The following is an 8,245-nucleotide window of genomic DNA, read 5'->3' as shown; positions in this document are numbered from 1 at the left end:
CGTCTGGATGAGCCATGTGGTGGAAACGTCAGTAAACAAGGACAGTTCGTCATCAGGCTATCGTGGCCTTGGCTCATCGCGCCGAGGGCCGTCAGCCTTTACGACTGCGCCGCTGTTCTCTGCCAGCCGGTAACATTTGCCGCTAACGAGCGCTCTCACTGCACATTTACTGCATTTTTGGAGAGAACCCGAAAACAGCCCATCTGATAGAAGCCGGTGTCGTTTCTCTTTATTTAGCTTGTCCTCAAAGGAAGGGCTTTGTGCAGTTTAATCATTGTCCACATTTTTCTTCTCTGTAGTGCGCAGAACGGGATTTGGTCCGAGTTCATAGAGGGGAAATGCTGTAGGGAGCACATTGACCCTCTCCGTTAGTAACCACAACCGAAGTGGAGAGGTTCCCGATTCGGGTGGTGAAACGCCAAGAGGAAGAAGGTCACAAAGACAGGATTTTCTTCCGCTTTTCATTACTGGCAGGGCATCATCATGTGTATGTCTACCCCTTCAAAACCCTATTCACATTTAAAAAAAAAAAAAAAAAAAAAAAAAACTGCATTTTGCCCTTTTATCAGGAATGACAAAGAGTACTTTTTTTTTTTTTTCCCCCTACGCTTGTGTGCTTTGTCATTGTTACCATTGCACTAAGAGCGAGCATTTTGCCTGTTGTTCTTCTTTTGGGCTGAATGTTATATTGAAGATGATCTGAAGTAATAATAAAGATCCACAAAAAATTCTAGCAGCATAAAACTTGTGAAAAAGGTTTGTTGCGTGTTGTCAGGTGTTTAACATATTGTATCACTTGGGAATAGTGAACTGAGCCAAAGCATTTACCATAAGTTGTGCCAAACCATGCCTACAGGGCCTTCGCCGCTTCACTGCTGCATCGCTGCGCTCTTCTTGACCTCTTGTCCAAGAGGTGTCTCCGTGTGGGTGTGCTGTTCAAACATGCATGTTGCCGTCATGTGTAGTTAACCTAAATGAATAGAAACATTAATGTGTAACATAACTAAAACAAAGTAAATGGTGTGTTTCCAGGCAGAACATGCATTCTTACTTGCACACGGTCTTAGACGTCTAGTAGAGAAAACACTAACTACGTATCTCACAGCGGGACGTCGGAAAGGTTGCAAAAGGTCCACAGCTGACTTCTCTGCTAGTGAATGAAGAAGAAATTATACTCCTTTTGACTTTTTATTTAAAGGTAATTAATGTAGGGGTGACATTCCATAGCTTTGGATGGTTATTTTCACAGTGCAGAAATGACCGATTAAAACTTTGTAGTAGTTTAAAACTGGCACGGCCATTACTTCCTCTTACACTTGGTATCTGTAGCCGTGATGTTGGTCAGCGCTGGGTTACGCACGTGTTCATTTCTGCCTTTATAAAGGCTAAATGCCCTCTCATCTCACAAATCCTCTTCACAAAACATTACCGACCAAACATCAGAGGAAAGTGCCGCGATGTTGTGGGTACAGCGGTGTTAACTTTTGCCAGATACAAATGGGGAAAATACCTTTGTTACTGTAAATTAATAGCCTTAACTGGATGCATTGGAGCGACAGCAGCCATACAGTCAGCGTACATAGTTCCACAAAAAAGTAGACAATATAGTGAAGTTGAGGGGGGGAGCTGATCAGACTCAAACAGGTGTGTTGTACAAAAACTTTTTGCTCGCCAGTCGTCATTTCACCACTGTGGTATTTTCCTGTGCGTTTCTGCAAGCCTTGCGTTGCCCCCTGCCCAGGACTGTCACTAAGTGTGGGCAGAGTCAGTATCGTCTCACTAGAGTGATCAGTTTGTTAGACATTTTAATATTGGCCCATTTTTCTGTTTTGTTTTTAAATGGCTTTGTTGAGGAGGGCTTTTAATGGTGGCCATCGAGGTTTCATTTTAATGTCTGATGCTAAATAAAAACAATTAACCTCCTTGTGCCTTTTTTGTGTCGTGCGCGTTATTGACCCTTGGCGTGCAGTACCTCAGCGGAGCACAAGAGGCCAGTAGACACACACACGCACAACACATGTCATCTTCTCACTCTGTGTGAGTTTGTAAGACACCACAAGGGAGGAGCCAATTTAATGTCACTGAACGCACGGACACAAACATGGAAATGTGTAGATGGCCACACGGCAAGATTCACCCTGGTCGGAACAGGAAGAAGCTACATTCTGTGCTTTGAAAAATCTTGAATGTCCTGAGGAACATGTGCTTATTCATTTCTTTGGGTTGAATATATTTCATAAGCCTAATGCTATACAATGGCATTAATTGTAAAACTACAGAAGGAATAATATCAACACAACAAAGAACACTGGGCAGTGTATAAAAAAAACGGCTGCCTTTATTCTCAACGATGGCTCACAGGGAGCGCATGGTAACACAAAGACTCTAATCGTACACCGAAGGAAATGACAACAGCTGCACTGACAAGGCGAGGACATTGTGACCATCACAAACACCATGGCACTTTATATACACCCCTCTGCTTGTCTGTACAGCCGGGAAGTGAAGAAATAAGTCACCAGATCGAAGTCTTTCTACAGGAAGTTGTTTGAGCATTAAAAAAAAAAAAAGAGTAAGAAAACTCTTACTGGTCCAACAGGACATACCTAAGTGTGATGCCACAGGTATACCAAGCACTTTCTATAGATAGTGGCTGATGTATTGCAGCTCACAGAGTCTCAATTCAAAAAAGGTCCCTTTGGCCTTCGGCGTTCCAGTCCCAATGGATCTACACATGGGCGGTATATTTTTTCAGGGAAGAAAAAACAACAACAAAAAAAAAGATTTGTTAAATGACAAATCAGTATACATATTATCTGACTGCTACGCCTTGAAGTTTCCAAGGAGGATGAATTGAGCACTGAAATCCGGTAAGTTGGTGAATTTGGTTTTCAGCGTGTGGGGAAAAAGGCCCACTTTGTGCATACGGCTACAGCGTAACTCAAAATTGTCGACTGCAACTTCAGATTCAAGAGCAGGAGCAATTACGGAGGGATTCAACACACAAGGATCTGCTGTCCTCTTGTATCCTGTTGAAAGGAAGCCCAAAATATGTAGCTGATCCACCCCAAAAGTGTGAAACTCCTACTGCAAGAGAAGCAGTTGCACTGATAAAGGCAAATGAAGCTCTAGGAGAATTATTTTATCATTTCGTCATTCCCGCCAAATCAGTTTAAAGGAGTATCAGAATAGGGCTTTCTTTGAAATTTACATCAGATTTTTTTTTAAAAAAAAAAAAAGGTCTGGATGTGTTCCATAAACCAGTGGAACACATAAATATGGTCAGTGCATGGCTGTGAAATGGGAATGATCAACATATTTCTGTTAGTCATTGTTTTGAGACCACTCCTCCTCCTGACTCTCAGCAACACTTCTGCTGTGGACTATGGGTACGCGCCCCAACATTTCCCCATGCTGGGGGTGTACAACCACAGACCTGTTGAATTGCCCCTTCCCACACAACCCCCAAATAAGCGAGTTGTGCCAAACCCCCCCCCCCCCCCCCACTGTTCTCTATGGCTTCAGTTTCTCCATTTCAATCTCTATGCCACTGACTGAATGCAGTGGCAAGACATCCTGAGTTTCCTTCTCCACATACTTGGTGTGTTTGTATATGGTATATATTTTTTACTATGGTGTAAAGTGAACCCTTGTGTGTCTCCCGCATTGTCATATGATGTGCTGCTGATGGGGAGCGATGGGATCCGAGCAGTTCGCCCTGTACACAGACAGGTGCACGGAATACAAGTCCAAGGTGTGAAAAATCACAAAGGGGTCCATCACAGTAAGAACACAGGCACAGAGAAATGACATGTCCCTTCAAAAAAAAAGACCTTGCCTTATAATAAAAATATTTACAGAGTTGGGTCGGCTCAAACACCTCCCCCCATTTCCAAGGTGGTACGACCCGCAGAGCACCCGCCTCCGGCCTTCCCGCCAAGAACTGAGGCTCGCCGGGGAGCAAAGCTCACCACCTCCAATTTGGCGTGCAGCCAACCGTGGGCTTTGTCTCCAGGGGGACTACGCCTCGAATACAAGAACATTTTCCTCGTTGGAAGGAAAGGGAGAGCGAACACAGAGTAAAGCAGGAAGTCCAAAACAGGACAGCAACAGGGCTCATCTCACTGCAGACCGACAGGGGGCGCTCTTTTAACGGACCTTTTTGCTGTACTGCCACCGGCCTGCCTTGCGCCTGTGTTGAGGAACACCAGATCACAATATAAACACCAATAGATCAATTTTATACTTGTTTTGCATGCACATGCAATATTAAAAAGTTACATTATAGGATTACGTGGGAAAGAAAGGGTGTAAAATTCCAGTGCGACACAATTGAGTTCTTGAGGTTTACACGGTCATCAAGAAGAGCAGTGAGATCATGCATTTTTTGCAACCACTGGTGAGACACTTTTTCCCCTTTAAGGGCTTAAATTTGCGAAGGATCTCAAATTTCAGAAACGATCCCACTGACTGATTTACTGCAAGTTAACGGAGGCTGATCTTTCCCTGATGCATCTCGCCTGTCCGTGATACTTCACGCGCTGAACGGGCCACCCGAGCCATCTGCCCTGGAGGCATCCAGGGCCTCCGCCTATGAAGTCCAAAAGAACCCAGCTTCTCTGTGCCTCTGTGCTAGAGAAGAGCAGGGAGGAAGAGTGTCTCGTGTCTCAGAGTCCAGTTGCGATGGATGATCTCACTGATGTCAGTAACCCTTGTTATCTGAAGTTGATGTCTCTACTCCCAGGCACCGAGCACAGACTCATGCCTCTGCGAATGTTGTTTTCACGAGAGACTGTACCGACTGTCGGCCTCTTTTAGGTCCCGAGTTACGGAAATGCGATAAGCAATAAACTAACTAGAAGAGTCCGTAAAAAGTTAACATAAGGTGGGAAGACAGCGGCTCCACCTCCAAGTATTTGAATGCACAAATAACTCCATGGTACAGGAAATACAGGAAAAGGGTTGAGCTTTCCAGCTAATAATGCAGGTGTAAAATGACCCCTGTACTCTGAAATGCCTGTGTGTTGTAAGCTCTTCCGTCTGAGACGCACACACACGCACACGCACACATTCTATGGGCTCTGAGACATAGCATCCATCAGCAAGGCACAGACTCCAGGGCTACCCCCCATACATTCCTGGAACGCACAGCAAGGGCCCCGTTCTGGGCACATGCACACCAGCAGACCCTCATACCAGGTGGGCGGAGCCTGTAGCACTTGCCCTGTCAATCATTCCTCCCCACACAATCGGATGCCAACCATCAATCCAGCCTCTTACTGAAATTTTTGGAGGCACTTGAGGCTTGTTTTCATTAATCACAAAAAAAACCCTCTATCCACAAAAGCATATTTTTCTATTACAAAACATCCATATAGGTTGTTTTACTCTAATGTTGCCACTTTGTGTTTAAGGCAACCTCTCGCTTCTCTTCACACAGTCCTTTTGCACAGCTCGATGTTACAGTATCTCCATGGTCCAAACATACAGAAGGCCCGTGTCTCTACCATCCACCCCATACCCCATGCCCATCTGCAGGCCATCTTTCCCTCTCCTCCCCAAAAAAAAGTCAGGGTGCTTCTAGATCACTTCAAACAAACAGTTCAATAACATTAAATTTCACAACCAGAATCCAGCTAAACCCACGCGCCTTCTTTCAGCCTTTTGTCTTCCACATAGGATAGCTGCTGAAGTCATGCAACCTAACCAGATGGCACCATGTAAACAATGTGTATCAGAGGGAGGTAAAGTGGCAGAGGTGCTCTTGAAGCAACTCTAACAGGGCTCTTTATCCTTTTCTAGACCTCCTTCTAGACTCCCTAGCCAACTACTATACAGCTGATTCCTGTAACGCTACAGTTAGACAGACTCACTCCCGTTGTTTGAGACAAAGACATAGCTTTTAGATATGTAATAGATATCTTATTCAAGACTGCTGAAAGACGAAGAAACTTGTCAAAGCCTAAATCGTTCATGTTTAAGGCAATAGGACCATTGTTCACGACCGCAGTTCTTCAACAACCCTCCAATATGAGATGAACGCACCCCATTGTGTGTAATTGGATGTGAAGCTGAAGGATGGATTTATAGCAAACAGAAAATTACCAGTGTGCAGAAGGGATGAAATAAAACGGACCACAACCGATCAGTGGATTTGCTTCACGTTCGCTGTGGGCCTGTTTAGGTCCATTTCATTGTTTTGGTCGACCAAAATACAGGAATCATTCACAGGTTGACAAAAATAAATACCAGTGCCTCATTATATACAGGTCCCCTCAAACCCTAGCAGTGGCTGAGAGGCACAGAATGGTGTAGCCTCATCTCCCAAGGATGCCAGAGGGAGGACATGCAGGAAGGAAAAGGAAAGAAAATTTCAGTGACATTTCAACACGAATGGGCACAGTGTATGAAATCACGAGCACCAGACTATAAACATCCCTTTCTTAGTTGCGATGAACATGCAGGTCAGAAGCAGTTACACAAATTAGAACCACAATCACGAGTCTTCAGTAATTACCAGGAATGACACTGACTGAGGATTTATGAGCAAAACTGCTGCATTGTGTATACCAAACTTTGCAGGAAGGGTGGGCCACACACTACTCGGGCCTCCAAAAGATGAACATTTGTTAAATGTCTTGCTGAGATTTTATCTTTGCAACATGGGGTTCTATGTGTCACCAAAATAGTGTGTGTTTGTGCCCAAAATAATCCAGAACCTTCTGAAATTCAGAGTGTGCAGCTAGCGATCTGTGGATAAATAATATTCCTGTATGAGAGGTTGTAACAATAGATGTCATATCTTAGAAAGATTTGACATAATGGCTCTTCCTCTTGCCATGTTGGAGCCAAGGGTAAAGAAGGAAGTTCTAGCAAGTTCTCACACCCTGCATCCAATGGGCAGCTATTCGCACCTCATCAGCAGGTGCGTTCCCAGTCTCATGCCCTGGGGCATGACAGTGTAGCCCCCACGCTAAAGGGCATGAAGACCTTATCAGTGCAGGGAAAGAGTCTACTGGAATGCGCGCACACACACACACACACACACACACACACACACACACACACACACACACACACACACACACACATTTTCAGAACCGCCTGTCCCATACGGGGTCGCGGGGGAACCGGAGCCTACCCGGCAACACAGGGCGTAAGGCCGGAAGGGGAGGGGACACACCCAGGACGGGACGCCAGTCCGTCGCAAGGCACCCCAAGCGGGACTCGAACCCCAGACCCACCGGAGAGCAGGACTGTGGTCCAACCCACTGCACCACCGCGCCCCCTTTCTACTGGAATGCTTTAAATATTATATAGAAAAGAGTGAAAAAAAATTTCTTTTTTTTTTTTTTTATAAAATTATACATTAAAAGGCGACCGTATAAACGCACAGAATGATATTTTTACTTTCAAACAATTGCCAAATTGTTTTAGGAACATAGGTTTCTTTCAATTTCAGCAATCAAAAGATGCCGTTTCACCCACTGTTAGTTTGTAAGATATGGATGGATGAAACTCTGGTAATTCAACAAACCATGTGGTATGTTTCAGTCACACAACGAACACAGCGCTTAAAATGGAGAAACGTGACTGGACTCAGTGTCATGCCGCAGGTCGAAGTACAGAGAAGTGCCATGCGCTAGTGTGCTGCGTGTGTCTGGTAGCGGAGGTGCGAGATGTGTCCAAATGGACTCGCCAGCCCTTATGTGGCTCAAAGACGGTGACTTCGCAGCCAGCACAGTCACCACGAAAGTACTGATGTCTAGCGATTTCTGTTGCAAGACTGGATATTTTGCTCCACCAGTTTCCCTCAGGTCCTCTGTATGTAAAAGAAACACACAGTCCAGCCATAGACCCAGGAAGGCGAGCTGGTCCACAGAAAGGACTCCCACTCATGAGGTTGGTCTCAAACTAAAATGTACTCTGTAGAACCCGGAGTACATCAGCACCTGCCCACTGAGAACACTATAGCACCACCGAGAGACAAAAACGTAGCTGAAGTCTCATTGAGCCTTTAACCATTTCACTGCTGGAAGGTTTGGGCTGCACATACTAAGCGCTTGGGGCTCTTTCTGAAGTTTGCTCTCCCTTTGATAGAGACTGCATTCTGTCATTAAATAATGGATTTTACAATCTTTCGCAAAGCACAATCTTTCACTGGCTACTTGAAATTCGGACGCCATCACCTACACTCAGACGAGGGCATAGTTCCTTCGGGTCTCTGTTACGGAGAAGCAAAGGC

Source organism: Scleropages formosus, chromosome 23 (genome assembly GCF_900964775.1).
Source record: "Scleropages formosus chromosome 23, fSclFor1.1, whole genome shotgun sequence".
Taxonomy (NCBI): Eukaryota; Metazoa; Chordata; class Actinopteri; order Osteoglossiformes; family Osteoglossidae; genus Scleropages; species Scleropages formosus.
The sequence above is the reverse complement of the archived record's forward strand: the minus strand, read 5'-3'. Positions refer to the sequence as shown.